This window comes from Nylanderia fulva, unplaced genomic scaffold (assembly GCF_048542155.1).
Source record: "Nylanderia fulva isolate GAGA-0341 unplaced genomic scaffold, ASM4854215v1 Scaffold12, whole genome shotgun sequence".
NCBI classification, from domain to species: Eukaryota; Metazoa; Arthropoda; class Insecta; order Hymenoptera; family Formicidae; genus Nylanderia; species Nylanderia fulva.
The window spans coordinates 5,593,988-5,618,273 of NW_028189409.1; the positions used below are offsets into that span (position 1 = coordinate 5,593,988).

Sequence of the window (24,286 nt, forward strand, 5' to 3'; positions counted from 1 at the left end):
TTCCTTTGTGCGTCTCTCCCACGTTCATGAACAGTAGGGCAGATTTGCCAAGACGTAGACTTACTTACTTAGCTTACGGCTAACAGAAAACGAGAGGGGATCCTGTCGGATATTTATCACGTTAGCATTACGTTGTTAGTTGCATCGTCGCACGCGTTATAATATATAACGACGCTATAAAGCTTTCCTTTACGACGGCCATAATTTTCTGCGATCGCAATTATAAATAAATTGGAATTAATGCGCGTTATATACCGTGCGGCAGGAACTTCCGTGAAAGCAACTTCATTAGTGACGTACAACGATGCATAAAGGACGATGTTTTACGGCGCGCTAATTCCACGAAAAAACGTTAAACATTCGGATCTACTAATCCCCTCCTCCGTCTTAATTATTCGAAAAAAGTTGAGCACAATTAAGCGGGATTTGCAAAAGTCACGCAGCATCATTCTAAATTATTGACTCGACAAGATGAAGAATTTAATATTTAATCTTATATATATATATATACACATTACGGTTTTATATTAATTTTAATGATATATTAATATATTAATATTAAAATAGGAATGTAAATTTATCTTTCAGCAGGAAGACTCGTACTACATTCTTGCGAATTAAAAATTTATTTTCGAGTGAATTTCATCTCAACATTCTCAATACTTGCCTGATCTGATTGCATATTTTTTAAAAAGACGTGAAAAAAATCACATAAAATTAACCGGTTCTATAAAAAATAAGCAAATTCGCTGATATGTCTCCGTTATCTGAAATATTATATAATTATATATAATTGATGTAATTTTTGTTATATAATTATTGTAATGTATATAAATTATTTTTTTCCATTCCATTTGTCTCTCTTCATTTTACCATAATGTTTTACGGATACAAACACAGCTTTCTTTTTGTGTAATTATACGGTGGTCTAGATAATTAATTTTTCGATAGATAACGAACGAGCCGTTTAATTGCGGAATAAAATGCCCCGCAAAGATACAAAATGTGTGTCAATCGCGCAACTCGACTCGTTAACGCGGTTTCGAGGTGGTCCACTCTGTCCCGACGAAAATCGAGTGCAATAAAATTTAGTGGCCGGAAACATTCACCATTGAGATCATCGAGAAACGTCTGCCGTTATATATATTTCACTTATTTTAATATATGATTTTTTTTCGGCGGCACAGTTAATTAAAGGAGTGTTTCGAAATGCCAGAACTCGTCGTCGTCGATTTATTTTCATGATTATTCGCGCGTGATTCTCTAATTTGAGATTTCTCACGAAATCTCGTTTGCGTGTAAAGAAAATCGGCAAACAAACGCAGAACAAACAGAGTTGGATAAGTTAATGATTTTGTTAAACTAAGTTAAGTTAAAGTTAGTTGCTTATATTTATTTAGTTGAGTTAAAAGTTACATGAACAAAAAAATTAACTCAGTTAAAGTTAAGTTAAGATTAAATTAATTGAAGTTAAATCAAAAGTTAATTTTTAAAAATATTATTTATATTAAATTAGAATTTTGTTTGTTAATTCTTTAAAAATTTATAATAACAAATAGCAAAGAAATTTTGATTTTTATATAGAAATATATTTTTTGGTAATTACAATTGATGACAAATGTACATAAAAATTAATAATACTTTAATTTAAAAATAATACGTTTATAACTTATAAAAAAATAATAATGGTATATTTAGAGATAAAAAAAATTTGACTTGGGAAAAAAGTTAATAAGTTTAAGATAAAAAATAATTATATATAGTTGAAGTTAAAAATTAATACATTTTAAATTAGCTAAGCTAATAAGTAAAAAGTTATTAACTTTTAACTACAATAATTAACTAGTTATTACTCAACCCTGCAAATTTATAACGGTATAATTCGCGGGATAAACGGTCGGAACGCGTTTATTTCGGCCGATTTGTTCGAGGCGCGGACTTTGTTCGAAACCGCCCGGAAAATGATTAGCGTACCGTCTATATTAAATCTTCCGAAACGTATAGGCGAACGAGAAATGTGTGCCGATTGAAAGTCGACTTCTAGGTGGCCCGATCTTTGCCGCGCCTCTCCCGCGAAAATTCATCTGCATCAGTAGCTGTAGTAATACGTCGTTCCGCTTCATGTTAATGAACCCTTTCAAATAATAATATAAGTGTCTATCCATTACGGTCTATTTTATTAACGGTCGGATTTACATTTCTCGTGGATAATCGTTAGAAAAGTGTTTCTTCGCAATTTGCGATTTTACATTCTTAAGGAGAATTAACATTTTTAGACATTCCGCACGAGAAATTATTATTATTATTATCATCCGAATATATTATTATTTCATATATATACGTATTACAGTGCAATATTATTTGTATATATAGATATACACGCTGAGAGAATTTTCTCTTAGAATTTATCCTGAAAATCATAGTAATCATGCTGGGTAAAATATTAATATGTACATAGTAAATTAATCGAACATATTTTATATTTTATTGTGGTAGATATATTATTTTTATTTTGTGGTAAATATTTTAATCAGAGAAGCTCTTATAAATATCATATTGTCCCACTATTACCATGATTTTCAGGGTAAATTCTAAGAGAAAATTCTTTCCGTGTACATACATACAGTGTGTATCTAATTATATATAATATATATAATTATTATTATATATATTATATATTATTTTATATATATAATTATTTTTACATAAAATACTATTTATTGCTGAACAAATTTTTATGAAACAAGTTTCACATTCGTCAAAATTATATACACATAACTCGGTGCACAGAATGTGTGAGTGTATCGACACAAAATAGCAAACTTTCCTCGGGACATGACACGGGACATCCCATTGCCACGAGAAATCATATCCGTCGGCGTTGCCGAGACGATACATACGTGTCGAGGTGTTAAAGTAGGTCACTTTTATCCCCTGTAGCAAACGATCACGATCGGAGATTGGGATCGGCCGTAGCCCACGGAGAGCGAACAATCGCATACGCTCGATACTTTAGAAAATTTGCGCCATTGTTACACCCTGCCATTGTTCTTTCGAAAATTCTCTTTTTTTTAAGGGATATATCCGAAAAAAGAAGTGGGTTTCTCAAACTTCGTCTTCCGTAAATATTTTCTCTCTTTCGTATATATATATGTACGAAAGAATGAAGCGTGCGCGCCCGCAATTCGAACGAAATCTAGAGAGCCGATCCGTAATATCGCTCGCACGCTCGTCCGACTATTTCCGCGACTAATGAGCAGAGCCGTGCGAATAATGAAATTACGCTTGTCTGCGCAAGTAGCCCGTCGACTCGCGAAGCGAGATTCAAAACGGGAGTGACGAGTCGCGACGATGTGTTCGATCGCGAGGAAGAGATCGTCTCGTATGGCGTAACACGCGGAGAGACAAGTCTAATAAGTTGCTTTCATCGCTATTAAGATGCGAGACCCGTCCTCTCTCGTATAAGTCCTTTGCGGTAATCACTGTATAGTGTTCAGCGTTACCTCTTCCTCATCTCTCCTCGTCAATTTTAATACGGATATAACGCGACACGCGACAAGCTGCTTTAAATGGCGACGCGAGATTTCTATCGCGACAAAACGGATCGCGCACTCAGGATCTAATCTCGACGTGTCACCTGATGTCGATATCTCCCGAAGACCTACACAAGTGTGCACATATATATATACATATATTATATGCAGGGTTGGATAATAAATATAGTTCATTAATTCAAAGTTAAAAACAAGTTGTTAGTTTATTTAAAATGTATTAATTCTTAACTTCAACTGGTTATTTTTCACCTTAAACTTGTTAACTTTTTTCCTAAGTTAAATTTTTTGATCTCTGAATATCATTATTGTTTTTTTACAAATTATAAACGTATTATTTTAAAATTATTATTAAAGTATTATTAATTTTTATTGTTTTATGTTCATTTGTCATCAAACATTTAACTTAGGTAACTAAATTAATTTTATAAGCGACTAACTTTAACTTAACTTAGTTTAAAAAAATCATTAACTTACCCAACCCTGATTGTATGTATATAACCGATAATATTATTTAATATTATTATACTTTATTATTATATGTATATTATTAATATGTACGGAAGGTATTTTCTCTTAGAATTTACCCTGAAAATCATGGTAATCGTGGGACAATACGGTAATAATGGACAAATTTTATAAGAGTTTCTCTCTGATTAATATTTACCACAATAAAAAAATTAATATGTACATAGTAAAATTAATCGAACATATTTTATATCTTATTACTGTGGTAGATTTATTAATATTTGTATCATGTTAAATATTTATCAGAGAAATTCTTCCAATATTACCGTACTGTCCCACGATTACCATAATTCTCAGGGTAAATTCTAAGAGAAAATTCTCTCTATGTAGAAATGACTTATTATTGATATAATATTAATTAAATTAATATTCGATATTTTTTGTATTATTATATTAATGTAGATATTATTAATATAATAGAAATTACTACCAACTCGAATAATATTATCGATTTCATATATATATAAAATTATATATAAATGTATATAAAATTATATATAATTATATAAATTATATGTAATCTATATATAGGGGGTGCAATTGGCGACGTGTCGTGAAGACGAAAATATTCGATACACGCGAGGAGGCCATCCGGCGTTTGCCGAGGCTCACCTTTACGCGGTTTACCTCTTACGTGTGCGCGATTATAATTCCTCTCTTTCGTTTCTTTCTTTCTTTACTCCCGAGTCTTTTCATGGCGTTCACCCATCGACCTTCTTAAGAGAGATCCGTCGACTTTTCCATCGGCCTCGATCTCGATACACACTCGACGACGTGTGTATCTAAATGCGGGAAGAGCGGCTACGTCAACGCGCAAGAAAATATGTGAGGTCTAGGTAGATGACACGAGATAGATCTCGGATCGCGGATAGAATGCTTTTTCGACGCGCGACGTACTTGTATACGCTCCTTTAACCCTTCGATCGTAAATATACGTCTGCAAGAGACGTACGATTTCATGTATTGCTTAAAAGAAAAAAACAAGATTGATTAGTTCGTTTTTGTTTTATCGTACATTTTTTTCAATTTTTCTACACTTTCAGAGATGAATCTGATGATCGTGATTTATATCTAAAATTAATTACTGAAGCGCTACTGCGATTTCGGACTCTTTCACCTATAATGAAATTAATCATATTCGAGAGAGACGAGTCTATCGGGATAATATATTCGCTGGTCAGTAGGCGATTCTGCGAGACACACAAGACACAAGTGCCGGGAGATTTTGTGCCGGTGTGAATAATGCGCCGCCATACGAAACGGACAGTGATATGACACACAAAACGTGAAAATAAGGATGAATTGCAACGTTGTTGTCAGGTTGTTCCGCGTGTGGTCGCGAAAGGTTTCACCAAGGTACCGTGGAGCTTTCTCTCGGGTGAGAAAAATTCAACACACAACCGGCGACTACTCGACAAAATTTCCAAATATGCGAGAGAAATATACGCGTAAAAAATTATACATGTATACGCGCGGTATAAAGCTTTATTACTTTGAAGAAGAAGAAGAAGACCTCGGAGCGATGTCGGAAAGTGTGTCATATATCGGCGCGCGAAAACGAGGGAGAAGACACGAAGAAGAAGAGGTTGTGTGCGGATGATGAGAAAAATTGACGGCGTTACGCCTCTCTTTGCCGTGCGCGCGTGCGAAATCGAGCGAATTTTCACTGCGAGAATGCATTTACACATTTATTAATGCGCGCCTCGACAATTACATACACACGTATGCGCCTTCTCGGTTATTAACGCACTTGCGAATCGTCGCATCGCGAGCGACTTCCCTCGGTACTTTCACTGCCTCCATAATCATCGAGCGTGTATAAGGCTGAAGGAAGTCCCATATTAACGTTACATCTAACCAGAACGAAAGTCGACAAACATGTGTATCGAAGTATATACACACGTACATGTCCATTGTCCCATATTCGATGTCGCGCATCTTTCTACTATTATGGAGTTGCAAATTGCAGTCGCACGTACGTCTTGGAATTTGATACTTTATTTATACAGGGTGTCCCAGAACTAGTATAATGAAACCTGTTAATGGCAAATTCCTGGGATCATTTGGAGATGATTTTTCCTCGACGAAAATATCGAGACATCAATCATTTTCGAGTTATAAGGGACTGAAAATAAGGGGTTTCAACTAGTTAATTATTTAAGTTAATTATATAGGTTTACTATTAATTTTGGGGCACCCTGTATGTTAACAAAATTTTCCTCCTGACACATTTGACAATTTATATTTATTATTTCTAATATTTTACTCAAACGAGGAGAATGTAGGAAATTGTGTGGATTATAAATATATATTGTATACCATATATGTGTATAGATATAAAAATTGCAATTTTCGATGAAATTTTATGGCTTCTTCGCAATCTTTAGAGTGAAATACAGCTGTAACAATCAGCTTTTCTTTACGTATCAATCTTGCGTACATTTTCCCGGGGATTAACAATGACAGGATTGTTTAGAGACAACTAATGGCGAGCGAACGCCTTAATGAAGTGTGTGCACAGAGTGTCGGTTGAAAGCCGATTAACGTAAGACGCACGTGTCCCGCATGTACATACATATGCCGGCCGAGTGTCCATTCAGCGTCGATAATGACGACTATTATGTCTATACTTTCTCCAAATTAGCGGTAAAACGTCACGCGCCACGCTCGCATTAGATAGGGTTGCGTCCGCGCGCTTGCGATTTTCCTCTTACTTTCAAAGCTATTGTAGGATGCGAAAAGAGAAATGGAAGACATTAGGCGCATGACAAAATATACCTCTTGTATATCTCCTCAAAGAACATTTCCCTACGTGTGGTCTTCTAAAGTCGAGAAGAATCTATTAAGGGGGCCGCCTGCTTTAAAAAGCTAAAATAAGGTGCTTTTTTTTAAAGAATTTTTTTGTAAAAACTGCACAGCGGATTGTTCCAAAACTTTTAGGCGTTTATTATTCAATATTTATAAATACACAAATATTTCTTTTATTCAAAAATATGGATCGTGAAGGTCGCTTTTGAGGAATCTTTTTAAAATTTTCTTATTATTTATGACATTATCGATGAATTACTGATTAAGATTCTTTATTATCGCTAGTCAAAGAATTAAAAGAATAAATATTTCACAACCAATACTGCTTATTTATATTAAATAAATTTAAAATATATATATATATATATATATATTCTTTCAATTATCGATGAACCTTTAACATTAATAAAAAAATGTTATACTTGTAAATATTTAATAACAGGTGCCTAAAAATTTTGGAATGATTCGCTGTAAAGTTTTTCCAAAAAAATTCTCAAAAATTAAAGTCTTTACGTGCATCGTGAATTATTTTGCTTAAAAATGATAAAAGTAACTTACTATATCAACACTGTAAATAGCAGAATGAAATTGCTCGAACGGATTAATTTAAAAAATTAATTCTCCGACTCGACCACTGGGGAAGAGATTAATACCTATCAAAGTTATTTTTACAATCAATAACGTGTCTTCTAATGTTAGCATCGTCTTACAAATCTCGCAATAAACATGAGATTATTCGAGGATAAAAACTCTCTTCTGGGAGAAGAGATGACCTGCGGATAAAATCGATCGGCTTCCTCCCCGTGTTATTCGTACGAGACGCTGTATAACGTTTTGGCTTACGTGTCTCTTCTCCTGCGGAATAGATTACAATATATTATCGAGTCACAATAGCCAGATGCAGCCTTTACATTGTGTTGTAAGAGAGACGGTCGCGCGCGAAGTGCGGATTCGTGTTATCCGCTTTGCCGGATTCAAGCGATTTACGATCCGCCCAAAAGCTCGGACATAGTCTCTTATTTTTTTTTCTTCTCTTTCTCTCGCGAATCTCCTGTGACATAGATCCTGCGCTACGACGGCAATAATTATACTGCATCTTCGCGATATTCTGATATAAAACACGAAATACTGACTCTCGACTTGGCGGCGATAAAACGAGCCGCGACTTTAATTGCCGACATGGTCGAGCGTTTATATCCGTCCGCGGTGGATTCCGCGGACTTTCGTTGAGGATTAGTAAGAGTAAAACGTAAATGCTCAGGAGACATCGATTAACGGTAACGGTAAACGACTTACCGCGTTCATATTCCTGGCGCATATATGTATGTATGTATATACATATATGAGTACAGGGTGTTTCAGAACTGGCGGAAAAGTTTTTAATGACAGATTCCTGGTATCATTCGGAGACGATTTTTCCTCAACGAAAATGTCGAGATACCATCAGTAATTTTCGAATTATAAGCAGTTGAAAATAAAGGGTTCTTTTGGAAACTAAGACTTGGAAATCAAATATTAACAGAACTATACATTCTTCAGTTAATTTTAGGTAGAGTTTGCTTTAATAGAATTTTAATATAAGGCTTATTAATTATAAAGGTATATAATAGCAGAAATTGGAAACATACTAAAAATGATGGCCTTCCTCAACATTTTCACTAAGGAAAAATCATTTCCAAATGATACCATAAATCTGACATTAAAAACTTTTTATATATGTATACAAGATGCTTCAGAACTGAAAGGTTTTTAATGACAGATTCCTGGTATTATTCCGAGACGATTTTTCCTCGGCGAAAATGTCGAGACACCAATAATTTTCGACTTATAAGCAGTTAAAAATATTAACAGAACTACATACATTCTTCAGTTAATTTTCGGTAGAGTTTGCTTTAATAGAATTTTAATATAAGACTTAGTTATAAAGATACATAATAGCAAAAATTGGGAACTGCTAAAAATGGCCTTCCTCAACATTAAGGAAAAATCTCCAAATGATACCAAGAATCTGACATTAAAAACGTTTCCGCCCGTTCTGAAACACCCTGTATATACACATAGCAGGCACAGTTTCCACCTGCCAAGGTAGCTTATGCAGTCTCGAGAGTCGAGTTGCTAATATCGACTTTCGCGACGACGACGACGACTGCTGTCGGGCGTGTACAACCGTGGAAAGCGTCCGATTAATTATTCCGATTAAGTGCCGCGATTAATTAAGATCGAACACGGAAGGAATCGCGCGGCGACTCGAGGCGACTTTCCGAGTGACGCAACTTGGAGTAATAGTAATGGTCGGATTATATTATTGGCTTTTAAGCCTTAAGCTCCCGTCGCACGATTATCACCTTCAACTGGTCGATCTAATCTATTCCTTATCGGAAATCTCGGGCTAAGTATGTCGATATTATGCCGGTTTATCTCTCATTTTTTTGCTAAGACAGTAATACATACGTTATGCTGTTCTAAATATATATATATATTTATTTATTTATATCTGTATATATAACAGCAATAATTATTACTCATTACTTTATCAAAAAAATTAAAGATTTATAATGTATATATATATATATTTATATTTTTTCGGCAATATTATCCTACAATTTGATCAATATAAAATGTTTAAATATAGACATTTATATCTCACTTTTTGCTGAAAATTATCGAATTTATCCACCGATTGACATTTCTTTTGATACCGCAAGAAAGACAATATATAATTTCGGAATTGCAAGAATGACATATTTTAATATTTTTTGTGGTATACCACGTAAAAGAAAATATGTGTGTATGTATTAATATAGTGATAGTCCATTCCATAATTAAAGTTTCTCGCCAACCGTAATTCGATAGAGATGTGGATAAGGCGCCGTGTCACGTCGCCTCGCGTCATAGTATTAACAGTTTATTAACCCCTTGCCCTCCACAACTACCAAGGTGGACTGGGTTTAAGGATTTACACGTTTCATTCCAAGTTCCGTCAATTAGGAGGAGAAAAGGATGAGCAAAATTATTTCAAATCATTTATTTCTTTTTAATTGCGTGCAAAATATTTTGCAAGCTTAATATAATATTTCACTTATATAAGATGTATAATTTAATTACTTATACATATATTATATAAATTGTATATATAAAGCAACAGTAATTTTTATATAAATAATTCAATGAGAAATGATAGAAAAATAAGTATAATAGATTTTGCAAAAAGTTATTACAAAATTATTTACAACACGAAAAGATATTACGAGTGCAGGATTTTATTTTTCGACAATTCTAGATTTGATCCGAAAATTTCGAATTGATTTTCTCCCAAGTTATATTTAATGATGTTACACCTAGGAAGATTTGACCTGCTTGTCGAGCTGGCTATCAAGACTGTCTAGACATGGGTTGAGCGCAAAAAAAAATTAAAAAGTCCTCTATTATATTACAAGTAGTATGTCATCCTAACGTCCTCGATTCTCGTCTGTCATAGAAATTCTCGTACGATCTAAATGTGCATAGTTGATCCCACCCTCTTTTGTGATAGAACATCGATCGATTGAATGAATATTAAACGCGATATTATACGGTATATGCTAATTCAAACGTTGCATGTCTGCGGAGAGTCAGTTTCTTTTTTTTCATATACCTATCTCTACCTCTTTAAACGTATCAAAACACGTAAGAAAATACGTAGAAAAATCGATGATATTCCTGAGAAGAAAAGAAAAAAAGCACCGCGATAAACATGTTTCTCATCCAAGGTGTCTAGCGGTCAGGGAAATCTGGAAAACCGAGCATTGTCAGGGAATTTTATAAATCTGGAAGTGTCAGGGAAAAAGTCAGAAAATTTTACTATTTATGTAGATTTTTTCACATTATTCTACATTTGTCTCAATAATTTTTATTAAATAAATATAAACTTTTCCTTGACTCCCAGCACGCTAATTTTCCGTGTCGTTAAAAATCGATTCATCTACAGCGTGTTCGTTAATTTATATTTCCATCGTCGTGTTATTTTATTTCAATGTGTTTGTTTCGATTATCGTACTGCAGATTGTATAATTGATTGAAATTTTTGTTTTTTTAACTTTCGAATTTTTTCATTGCTGACAAAAATATCAAAGATTTCATGATTCATCATATAGCGATATATGCAAATATATATTTGAAAAAAAAAAAATACTAAAGACTCAGGGAAAAAATAAAAATGTCTAGTGTTGGAAAATCTGAAAAAGTCGGGGAATTTTTTTCATCGAGTCTGCTGGACACCTTGAACGTGTTCCTCATCACTCATCGAACTCGTCGAACGTCCATACCTTCTCGTCGAGATGACGAGCGAGAGATTAATATACGGGCGATTTCAACCGGTTCTCTTCATTATATGTATATCACTCGGGATCGATTAGACGGGGACGCATCCCTGAAGAATTCGTGCCCCGTGTATATAAGTAGCGTCGTCGTCGTCCTGGCTCTCTATCGCACTCGTATGATAATAAGAACGAGATGCCATTCCGCGATAGCGCCCACAGCTTTCGCTACCCCGGGACCATAATCACACTCGGACACATTGATGCATGGTCCCTCCCGATTCCACGCCCCGCATTAATGACAGGTTTACAAGCCCTGACGAGGCTGCTCATTGAAATTTCGATCGATTACCTCTCCGCGACTTCGCGTGATCGCTATAAAAAACACACTTTCATCGAGAAAGGAGGTGGAAACTTTCCGGAAAGGTTACAAGTTCAATCGTGCGAAAATTCGGATTAATCTTATCTCTTTAATTAATCTCAAGTAGCTGTACCTTGTCTGAGATTTTTTTTTACGAGAAAAAAAATTTTCTCCAGCCTTTTATTCGCGAAAAGAATACTGTATTAATATCGTGGAATTATCGTGAAATGTCATCTTTTTTCGCGAAAAGAGAATACGATGTTTCTTCTCTCTCTCTCTCTCTCTGCAGTTATCTCTCCTCGTGATTACTGTAGTTAGGCGTAATACGTATATGATTGAATGCATTCGAAAAGGGTCTCAGTCGCGGACGCTAATTACGAGTTATACGGTACTCTATTCAGAGGAAGGGGCTGAGAGGCGAACTAAAAGTTAGCGTTGGCCGCGTGTCATTAGAGAGTGTCGGGTTCGTGTGTCAGTCGATAGAAGAGGGATTAATCATCCTAATCGTTCCGTCTTGCTTCACGTGCAGCGGATCGTTCTTCTATTTTCTCTCTCTCTCTCTTTCTCTGTCTCGTGTCGCGACACACGCTCTTTGGCACTGATGACTACCATCGAGACGAAAACGTTTCTTTAGGGCATAGCGGCAGTCCGCTACAGTCATTTAGGCCCATTGGAACTGCAATCGATTCACTACGGAAATTACTCCTCAGTTAATAATGCCATCATTAACCAATCTCTTATGCTTGTACATTTCTCCTTCCTCCCTGTTTCTCTCTCTTAGAAGTGAGGTAAATTAATCACGTCTGGAAATGGCTATTTCTCTCACATAGTTTTAATCCAGAAAATTTTCTAGGATTTTTTTTTTATGAATAAATTGCTTATGTAATATAAAATCAAAATTTCGAAAATTGTAGTTTTTTTAATCCAGGAAAAATCGTTGAATTATAATCTTTCTAGATTTTTTCAGACTATCTCATCTCAAAATTCCTCTCGCATAGTTTTAATCCAGACAATTTTGTTGCATTATTATTTTTATGAATAAATTGCATATGTAATACAAAATCAAAATTTTAAAAATTGCAGTTTTTTTAATTCAGAAAAAATCATTGGATTTTAATTTATTCTAGATATTTTTTTTCCAGATCCCTATCTCATTAAAATTCTTCCATCTCGCGTGACTGCATTAGAGTAGGTATAAATTTTGCAGCATGTAAAATATTTATAAATCTTACCAAAAAACGATATGTGTGACGTGAGAAAGAGCACAATATTTTTGACTTGTAAAAGAAGATGCAAATTCCGCACTTTTTTCCCCTTTTATTGTGATTCTTCCATGATTGGGTAATAACTAGTTAATTAGTTAAAAGTTTAAAAAAAATTAAAAAGTTAACTTTTAACTTAACTTAGTTAATTTAAAATATATTAATTTTTAACTTCTAACTTCACACTAGTTATTCTTCACCTTAAACTTAACTTTTTTCCCAAGTCAAATTTTTTTATCTCTGAATACCATTATTGTTTTTTTTTTATAAGTAATAAACGTATCATTTTTATATAAAAATATAATTTTTTATGCTAATTCATTTGTCATAAATTGTAATGGCCAAAAAATATATTTCTATATAAAAATCAAAATTTCTTTATTATTTGTTATTATAAATTTTAAAAGAATGGACAAATAAAATTCCAATTTAATATAAAGAAAATTTTCAAAAATTAACTTTCGATTTAACTTGAGTTAATTTAATTCTAACTTAACTTTAACCGAGTTAATTTTTATAGTTCAAGCAACTTTTAACTGAACTGAATTAATTTTACAGGCAGCTAGCTTTAACTTAACTTAGTTTAAAAAAATCATTAACTTACCCAACCCTGCAGATTGGAATACACACGACGGTGAGGAGAAACCGCGTGTAAACTGGCCTTTACCTGAATGGGACACGGCTATTGCTCCGCGCGGCGCGCGTCCGAGAGAGTTACCGCTAATCTGTACTTACGCTCGACTGGTGTTGCCTCCGTGCTTACACGAGCGGATCAGCCTACAAACGGGTATCGGCCGATCGGAAATTCAAACAATTACGATTGGTTCATTAATCGGCGGACAACGCGCTCACCTGTCGATATTTCGCGTCATTTTCGTCGTTTATTATCATCAATTGTGTATAAAAAGAGGAAGGGATTAATCGAGGGACCCAAAAAGGTCTTGAAATTGTACTTGAAAAAAAGAGCGTAAAAGCGCTCCTCGCGCTCATACGTATTGTATACAAAAGCGCGGTAGTAAAACGCGTTACAAAAAAAAAAGGAACACGTGGAGCACGTAAACTTGTTTAACACGTTCGCATGACCTGAACTTTCCGCTCGTGCCGGTGTCAGACACCGGTTGGCGACCGCCAACAGGACCGCCGAGTTAAAATACAACTCGTGACTTTGTACGAGCGAGCGGCGTTTTGCGGTGTTACAAGATGTTAAACGCCGGATTATTATTCGGGATGTAGATATATACGCGATTATGTAGCGAGAATCGTGCGTTGGGCGATAAGACACGTCGGAGAGAAGAAGAGACGCGAGATAATCCCGCGACGCGATATTGTTCCGATAAGATGACAGTTCGTATCTCGCGCTAGCCGATGGAATTTCCTTCGGTATGCCGTCTATGCCACAACGCAGGTAATCGACGGGGTAATCGAGGGTACTGAACGGGTTACTCGGGGATTAACAGCCACTAAAAATTTTCACCGTTCTCCTTTTTGACGGAAGTTCAACTTGGATACTCCTTTTCGGTAAACGTTTACAATGTGGCGGTATAAATCGATGGATATATTCCGTGATTATATTCCGACACGTTTATTGCTTTTCGACATTCATTTTCAGCCAGTCATTAATTTCTCTCGTTATAAACATGGTTGTCGTAATTTTATTTCAAATTATGTATCTACGTATATTTATATTTCTATACAATTATGTAATTATATGTATATGTATCTATATTATAAATTATATTTCTATATACATTGATTTATATATACATATATTATATACGGAGAGAATTTTCTCTTAGAATTTATTCTGAAAATCACGCATGGTATTGGAAGAATTTTATAAGAGCTTCTTTGATTAATGTTTTCCACAATAAAAAATATTAATATATACATAGTAAATTTAATCAAACATATTTTATTGTGGATATTAATATTCTTTATTGTGGTGTAAATATTAATCAAACAAACTCTAATAAAATTCTTCCAATTCTACCATAGTGTCCCATGATTACCACACTGAAAAAAATTTTATTTAATTCGAATAAGTATTTATTTCAATACTGCCAAATGAATCATTTATTTGAATCTAATAATATTGATTTGGTATGAAAAATATTTATTTGATACAAGAAAATTTTTTTCGAAACAAATAAATATTTATTTGTTCCAAATAAATGATTCATTTGGCAGTATTGAACAAAATATATGTATTAATTTAGTCATTTTTTTCAGTGCATGATTTTCAGGATAAATTCTACGAGAATATTTCCTCTGTGCATATGTTATAAATACACATACATATATGTATATGCATACATTTATAAAATAAAAAATATATCAATCATGTTTAATGAGAGATGATTGGCTAAAAATGTGTATCAAAAAAGGCAACATATGTTTCTTAATATATTCATGTGTTCATGATATTATATAATTTCAATTTCAATAATCACTGCTGCTCGATATACAAATAGTAAGCAAATGGTGAGTTGTCTCATTGAAATAATTTCTCTGATAAAATTGCGGTGCAATTTTCGAGAACCCCATACTCTTACGGAGTCTGATATATTCTTCCTCCTCCTTTTGCCTGCTTGGATAACGCTACCGACGTACGTGACTACGCACGTTCATCCGAGGCGACAGATTAACGACGAATTATCGTACAATCTTCATTGACGTATCCCACGTATGTGTGTAATGGCGCTCACTTAGTTTCTCAATTTCTTCTTCATCTACTCTGTGTACCGTTTCTTCTCTCTCTCCTCTCACGGTAAATTCGAATTTCTCTCTTTCTTTCTCTCTCTTTCTCCTTCCTCGCATCGGTCGCCTTTTAGCCGCGTCTCGTGCCGCATTCTCGTTTCTTGTGCCACGCCACACAACCACAAGTTTCTACGGGGTCTTCGGGAGATGGAGAAAACGGTGCCTCGTATATATACGTCCGCGTTTCCGAAATCAGGCTCACGCTTCCCAATCTGCCGCCGGATTGTGTACGTCCTTTTTTTTTTGGGACGCATTAATTTTTTTTCGAGGTGGGCCAAGTGTGCCACGATCGCTTGAGATTTTAATTGAAGCCTTGCGAACGAGAATATAAATGTTTTCGAGAACAGTATACATGGGTTGTGATGATGATGATGATGATGTGTAGATATACATCGCGCCTTACACAAACGCTCGTTGTATCGTTATTAATCTCTTAATTCCTGCTTCATTATAAATCTCTTAATCCGTTAATTTTATATCGAGAGTGGAGAATGACACATTGTGAAGAAAATAATAACCACACGTGAATACTCGCGTGAACGAGTCAGTCACGCGACTCTATCGTATACAGGGTGTTTCTAAAACTGTGCCGGAGATTTTGAGGATGTATTCTAGGAGTCAAAATGAGAGCAAAGTCTCTTATAAACATGGGTCCAAAATATGTTTTTTTTTTCGAGTTGTAGCCCCTTAAAATTAAATTAAAAAATCGAAAAATGTATTCTAGCCCTCGGAGATTTTTTCGTAGAAAAAATCTTTCATATATTTGTCGATTTTTTTTATTTAACTTTAAGAGGACTATAACTCGGAGGGAAAACATTTTTGGATCCACGTTTATAAGAACTTTTTTCTTCTTTTGACTCGTAGAATACTATATACCCAGGGTTGAGTAAGTTAATGCTTTTTTTTTAAACTAAGTTAAGTTAAAGTTAATTGCTCATAAAATTAATTTAGTTAAATTAAAAGTCCCATGGACAAAAAAATTAAATCAGTTAAAGTTAAGTTAAGATTAAATTAACTGAAGTTAAAAGTTAATTTATATTTAATTAGAATTTTGTTTAATTCTTTTAAAATTTATAATAACAAATAACAAAGAAGTTTTGACTTTTATATAGAAATATATTTTTTGGTAATTACAATTGATGACAAATGAACATAAAAATGAATGATAAAATAATTAGGAAAAAAGTTAATAAGTTTAAGGTAAAAAATAACTAGTTGAAACTAAAAATTAATACATTTTAAATGAACTAACAATAAGCTAATAAATGAAAAGTTTTTAACTTCTGAACTTCTTTTTTTCAACTTTGAACTAATGAACTAGTTATTACCCAACCCTTAAAGTGTCCAACATAATTTTCGAAACACCCTGTATATACGTATGTGGTATCGGTGCGGCTTCCACAACTATTATAATAGAGCGAAAACAATTCCTCTCTCCCTTCAACAACGGTGGCATATAACGGTAGCGAAGCGGAAGCTGAAAGTTTAACGCAGGAGCCTCTCCTGGCCACCCTTCCTTCTTCCTAGATGGAATCGTATATATGTATCTCGCGATATCGAACGTCCCGCTATATCTGTTCCTCCGTTAGCCTCCCGTTATCGATCGCATTCGTATTTATTCTTCGATATTCCATCGCGCGCGCGTTCGATTTTGACGTTCGATTTTCAATCGGTAACCTTGCCTTGAGAGTACACCCCGAGGGCGATGCCGCGTATATAGAGATGTATACCCTAGGTTTGTGGAAGAAGGTCGAGTGGTGACGACGAGTGGCGATAATAGTTAGCGGTGTGGACGGCGCGGAAGAAGAGACGGCGAAAGAGAAAGAGCGGGAGAAGGAGAGAAAGAGATAGAGGCGGGAAAGAAAAACAGGAGTAGAGAGAAAGAACGAGAGGGAGAGACCGGTGATGGCTGCGATGATGACGGTCAGTGGTTGTATATACCGGTTAAGCCGTTCAGTACCAGCCCGACGTCCGTCACGGCTAAACCTCAACCGTTCGGTTTTCTCTATTCCGACCGTCCAATTTTCTCGTCTCTGTCGCAAGAGAGTTTGACGTTTCACCTGCCCTTGAACCTGGAAAATTCAATTGGTCCGATCTAAAGGGAGAAATCGCGAGAAGAAACTGTATTCGCCGGTCGCGAATCAGTGGACCAAAGTTTGAGGGATCGTTTACATGGAATGACGATGATGCACGTGCACGATATTAAATGACAGATGACTTTTCCGAGTCATGTCTGTATAGGTGTTTGTTGATGAGCTGTGGAAGAATTCGGTGCCACCTCTTTTCGCGAAACGATCATCAGCCGTCTCGAGGTCTATTATTTAATCGGTCCATCTGGTATCGCTCGAATCTGCGCGAGATTGATCGAAGGCGGGATATATCAAGTTTTTTGTGTGTGTTCGATAAATAAAAATTCCGCCAAGATGAAGAACTGATCTTTCGGCGAATCCGGTCCCGGTGGGACGCCGAGGAATTCGTCGGTCCACATCGTGAATCACGGTGAATCACGATGGTGGCTTCCCGTCGGAAATCCGTGGCTGTCGTTTGCGTACCGGGATACGAGATGAATCGCGAGGATACGAAGTTGAGTCGGAGTGAGCGCGGATGAAGTGATTACACGAGGACTCCGTGGATTTACCATATCGCGGACCAGCTTGGTCCTCCGAGAGGACCATCGAAGGTAATGAGCAGGGTTGGGTAATAACTAGTTAATTAGTTAAAAAAAAAGTTTAAAAGTTAATAACGTTTAACTTAGCTTAGCTCATTTAAAATGTATTCATTTTTAACTTCAACTACTAATTTTTTTACCTTCAACTTAGTAACTTTTTTCCTAGGTTAAATTTTTCTATCTCTGAATACCGTTATTGTTTTTTTATCAGTTATAAACGTGTCATTTTTATTACAGTATTATTCATTTTTATGTTCATTTGTCATTAATTGTAATTACCAAAAAATATATTTCTATATAAAAATCAAAATTTCTTTGTTATCTGTTATAAATTTTAAAGGAATTAACAAACAAAATTCTAATTTAATATAAATAATGTTTTTGAAAATTAACTTTTGATTTAACTTCAGTTAATTTAATCTTAACTTTAACTGAGTTAATTTTTTGTTCATGCAACTTTTAACTTAATTAAATTAATTTTATAAACTAACTTTAACTAAACTTAGTTTTAAAAAATCATTAATTTACTCAATCCTGGTAATAACCGTTTAGAAAATAGTACACGACGAGTATTTTCTCTTAGAATTTAAACTGAAAGTCATGGTAATCGTGGGAAAATATATGGTATTGGAAGAATTTTATAAGAGTTTCTTTAGTTAATATTTACCACAATAAAAAATATTAATATGTACATAATAAAATTAATCAAATATATTTTATATATCTTATTGTGATAGATATTAATATTTTTATTATGGTAAATATTAATGAAACTCATAAATATCATAGGTATTGTCCCACGATCATCATGATTTTCAGAGTAAATTCTGAGAGAAAAAATACTTTTATTCTCTTATCAAGTCAGTTATAGGCAGTTTCAGAACCGGATATTCTTTTGATACTTTATTTTAATTTATTTTAATTTATTTTTTTTTCCTTTTAGCGAATATGTTATATCGAGAAAAATCATTTTGTGCAAGTTTCTAGATTTTTTCCATATTTTTGTAACCGAATCTGAAATTGATATTTTATTAAAGTAAACTCCACACTTGAAATTAACTAGAGATTGTAATTTTTTTAACTCAATTTTTTCTTAGCGAAAGTATCGAAAAAAAAAATTATTTTGTACAAGTTTCTAGTTTTTTCCATAGTTTTGTAATCGAATCTAAAATTAAAAAAATTCTATTAAAGTAAATTTCACAAACTCTTGAAATTAATTACAAATTGTAATTTTTTTAAACTTTTAATTAAAACTTTTTTGATCTTTACTTTTTAATTTCTTAATTTTTTAGACTTATAAAGTTTAGCTTACAAAGTCTTTCAATTATTATTTATAACTTTTATTTTATTTATGTCTCGATATTTCCACTAAAGTAAAATCGTTTCTAAATTAGTCAGAGAATCTGCTATTAAAAGGATATCCCATAGGTGCTTCTGTATGTAACTCGCAATCTCGTAATATCCACACGTATGTTCCAGACAAGCAAGTATATTTTAAAATAGCTACGATTATATAATTAACATTTTCCAATTTTATGTCGCGCAACTATATACTTGCACACAGCGAGAATTTTCTTTTATAATTTACTCTGAAAATCATGATAATCATAGAACAATATGTTATTTCTAAGAGTTTTCTCTGATTAATATTTACCACAATAAAATAATCAATACCTATCACAATAAGATATAAAAATAATTTGTTGTAAATATTAATCGGAGAATCTCATAAAAAATTCTTCCAGTACCATATATTGCCCCACAATTACCACGATTTTCGGGATAAATTCTAAGAGAAAATTCTCCGTGCATCTGTCCACGGGATCAGACTAAATGAAATTTTATTAAAATATTTGAACTACAAGGGGGCAGAGAACTACACATCGGGGATGCGTAATGTTGAGTGAGTCAGTGACCGAAACTCGCGGAGTCGATGTCAAGTTCGTCTGCACAAAAGGGTCGCGTTATTATGGGTAGCCGCACGATCGGGAGGCGTTAAAGCGTTACGGCTGCTGTGATCTCTGCGCAGCTGCTATGATCTCCCGGCGCGGCGGTCGTTCAAAATACCGTCACGATGTCGAACGTGACTTCGGTCGAGAACTGCCGCCGATATCCTCGGCTATCTCTGCGGGACTGCGAGCGCGTATACGTATATATATATATATATGTATGTTGTAAATACGTTCCGTAGTGTCGATGGGACGCGCGATTTCCAGTTATCCATTACCGTTGTCATACTTCCGGAACACCAGCTCCTCCGTCGCGTTCGTCATTCGTCGTCTGATTTACAGACGTCAGCGAGTTTTTCCTCTGCGTAAACAGCTTGTTTACACACTGATCCTTCCTGTACTACTTAAAATCACTTCAAAGTCGTCTATTATTCTTTCGAACTTACGCGCGGTCGTTTAATAAACGATCGAGTCTACAATTGACAAGGTGTAATTAAACTTTAAATAACGCGCGAGGGATCCAACTTCTCGAGAGCTCGCCGCAAAATTTTCTCGCAATGTCATCGAGTAATCGATGTTCTCCTCGGTCCAAAGTCCTCGGGATCCAAGATCCGACTGGCATCGACGAGGATTTACAGGGTGTCTAGCGGTCAGGGAAATCTGGAAAACCGAGCATTGTCAGGAAATTTTATAAATCTGGAATTGTCAGAAAAAATAAGAAAATTTTACTATTTATCTGGATTTTTTCACATTATTCTACATTTGTCGCAATAATTTGAAATTTTTTATTAAATAAATATAAACTTTTTCTTGACTCCCAGCTCGCTAATTTTCTGTGTTAAAAATCGATTCATCTACAGCGTATTCGTTTGATAGAGACAAAACTAAAAAATTTGATATAATATAAATAAATAAGGTGATTATTTAAATAGTTTATCTCAAGGATTTCATGATTTAACATTTAATTGGTTTATCATATATAGATATATGCAAATTGTATATATTTGGGAAAAATAATACTAAAAAGTCAAGGAAAAAATAAATTTCTGGTCTTGGAAAATCTGAAAAGGCCAGGGAATTTTTTTTATTGAGTCTGCTGGACACCCTGATAAAGTGTAATTAAACTTTAAATAACGAGAGGGATGTTTCAAGCTCGCGATCCAGCTTCTCGAGAGCTCGCCGCAAAATTTTCTCGCAATGTCATCGAGTAATCGAATCGATGTTTTCTCCGGTCTAAAGTCTTCGGGATCGAAGCATCGACGAGGACTTAGACCGGTACCGGCAATATAACGTAGTCCGACCGTTCGTCTGCACTTCGTATGCACTTTTATCGGACTGGCCAGCTAGCGCTTCTCGCTCGGCTTCCTCCGCAACGGGATGCGCTTGGATTATGGAGGCGCATCTTCTGCACAACGTCCGGCGATGTCCCACCCACGTGTGTGATTTGTGATGTTGCGATGTCGCGATATAACGATTAATCTATAGGTACATGGACAGAATTTTTCGGTAGATTTTTTTACCGCAAAGTTCACCACAAAATCATGTTTGATATAATAAACCGAAAATTATCATGAATGATTAAGCTTGAAAATAATATTATGCTACAGTGTAAAATTTACATAAAATATTTTATATTTTTTCTGGCATCTATTCTATTTAAAACATTTAAAGAATTATAGGTTTTTAATATATTTTTAAATTATTGAAATTTTACTATACTTATATTTAATTGTATATCTTATTGTGGCAGATATTAATATTTTTTATTCTGGTAAATATTAATCAGAGAAATTCATCAAATTCTTCCAATACCACGATCAGCATGAATTTCAGGATAAATCCTAAGAGAAAATTCTCTCTGTGTAGGATGTCTCATAAATAAATCGTATTTTCTGTCAAATGAAATTTGCTCAGCTTCTTGATTCTACGTGTAAAAATTTTATTAATCTCTATTATTTATATACTCGTTTATGTATTTTTATAGTGGAATTTATAACAGAGCAAAGTATTCTTTTTAATTTTAACAGCTCAAAAATTCCTTCAAATATTTTTATATTATGTTATAAATATAATATATATTATTCATATATTATATAAATTATATTATATATTACATTATATTATAATATAATAATATATTACGAAAAAATAAATTTATTAGAGCAAAGTATGCTTTCTATAATTTTGTCAACTCAAAAATTCCTTCAAATATTTTTATATTATATTGTAATATAATAAATTATATGAAAAGCTAAATTTATATATTAGACTTTGTAGGAGAATTCTCGAAAAGGATGCATAATTCCGAAAATTTTGAGGAAAGGAACGTTTTTTTTTTTTTTTTTTTTTTCACCAAAAGAAACAAGGTAGCACCTAGACTGCAACTCTATTTATATCACATCCTGTACACTCGTTTGCGTACGTCACACGTTCGATGATCGTTCGCCGGCCGGTTCATCGGCCATATGCTCGGACTCGGTTACTTTACCGCGTAAAGTAAGAGAGACGACGCGTTCCGATTTGCTCCAATTCACGCTCCAATCATCACACGCATCGATCGGAGAGAAAAGAGAAAGATAGACACACAATATATATATATACATATATATCTTGAACTTTATATATATGCATACCTGCGTGCGCGAAGAAGAGTATCATCATCGCTACCGGCATAATCCGTACGTCATCGCGCCTCCGTATAATCGCGCTTTATGCCGAGAGACGCGAAAGAAACGGCGCGTCTCTCGAGAAAGCACTTGGGGAAGCCTTCCCATAGCAACACCGAATATTCTGAACGTAGTACGCGGAGCGCGTATCTACTCTCGGCGAGCATTCTGTTACTCCCCCTAATCATCGTCCATTTCCTCTTCGCGAGGAACTGTTACGCCCGCTCATTAAACTTGCCAACGCCGCTCGAACGTACCCAGGAAAGACATAAATTAAATTACTCGGGAATTAAAGCGCCGCGCCGGAGCCTAATTCACATGGAAGGGCGCGCACGCACGCTCGAGAGGAGCCGGGATCTCTCTCCTGAATCTCTTTCTCTCTCTCTGCTCGTTCGAGTGTGTGTTGCCACTTTTATTTTTCATCGTGGTGATCGCCATTCACCCGTAACAATTGAAATAAAACAATCAGGTGATATCGCACTCCCGGTGCGGAAAACTGTTGCGACTCTCTCAAACAGTGGAATTATATATTTGAGAAAAATTGTGTAAAATACGAAACGATAGAAATATTGAACCATGTGCTGTTTATTTAGAATTTTATAAATTAATTTAGTTGCCTAATTATATTATTATATACATATCATAATATAATATAAATTAATAAATATAAATAATATGAATGAAAATAATATAAATAATAATACTGTAAATAAAATAAATATAAATTAATTTGAATTTGTACAATAAATGATGAAAAGTTAGTGAATATAATTTGTATTGATTCATACGCGTATTGCAATTTTTCTCCATTTACTATAGAGGAAATTGTAAATCATATGCAAATGCAAACAGCATTTATATGCGGAGATTATTCAAAATCTTGATCTTTTCGGTTCGAATCTTGTTCGTGCGCTTTAAAACTCTCTTTCCAGACATTGATTTTTCGATGCAGAAGAGCAGGAGGCAAAATGCGGCGATTCCGAACGGAACGCGTATAGATCGCGCGAACTTGTTACGAACGAGAATCTCGAGATCCATTTGCTGTCGGATGAGAACGATTAAGCAGAAATGAGAGAAGAGACGAGTAACTATGATGACCGCTAGTCGTTACGGAATATTTCTTTGGACGGTGACGTGCGTCGGGAACGCGGTTATCGCACTGAACGTTTTTCTCGCTGGATTCTCGCAGATGCGAAATAACTCGAGACAATGGAAACTGATTTCTTGCCTTTTATCCTGTGATTGTGCGAGACAAGAGATTTGTGTGCCGTTTTTTTATCGCATTCGACCTCATTCGCCGTACAATACCGTCACCTTACCAATTCGTGTCGAGTTACTTCCGTATGTCCTATTGATTATTCTTTCATCTATATTTTATTAAGTCTATATTTATCAAGAGATGACGACATATTATATTTTTTGCTTTTATAATATAATTGCG

At 34.6% G+C, this 24,286-nt stretch overlaps 1 protein-coding gene across 4 annotated transcripts in view; it reads left to right on the forward strand.

Annotated features, from left to right (window-relative positions):
• Positions 1–24,286, forward strand: part of LOC114935272 (uncharacterized) — a 58,402-nt gene that overhangs the window by 20,559 nt on the left and 13,557 nt on the right. The window contains exon 1 of one of the 4 annotated variants that reach the window (XM_029308046.2): positions 17,538–18,242. The exons of the other annotated variants lie outside the window; for them this stretch is intronic. The gene's annotated coding sequence lies outside the window, so the exon portion shown is untranslated. Of the gene's footprint in view, positions 1–17,537; positions 18,243–24,286 lie in introns of those variants that run through there. 4 annotated transcript variants of the gene reach the window in all.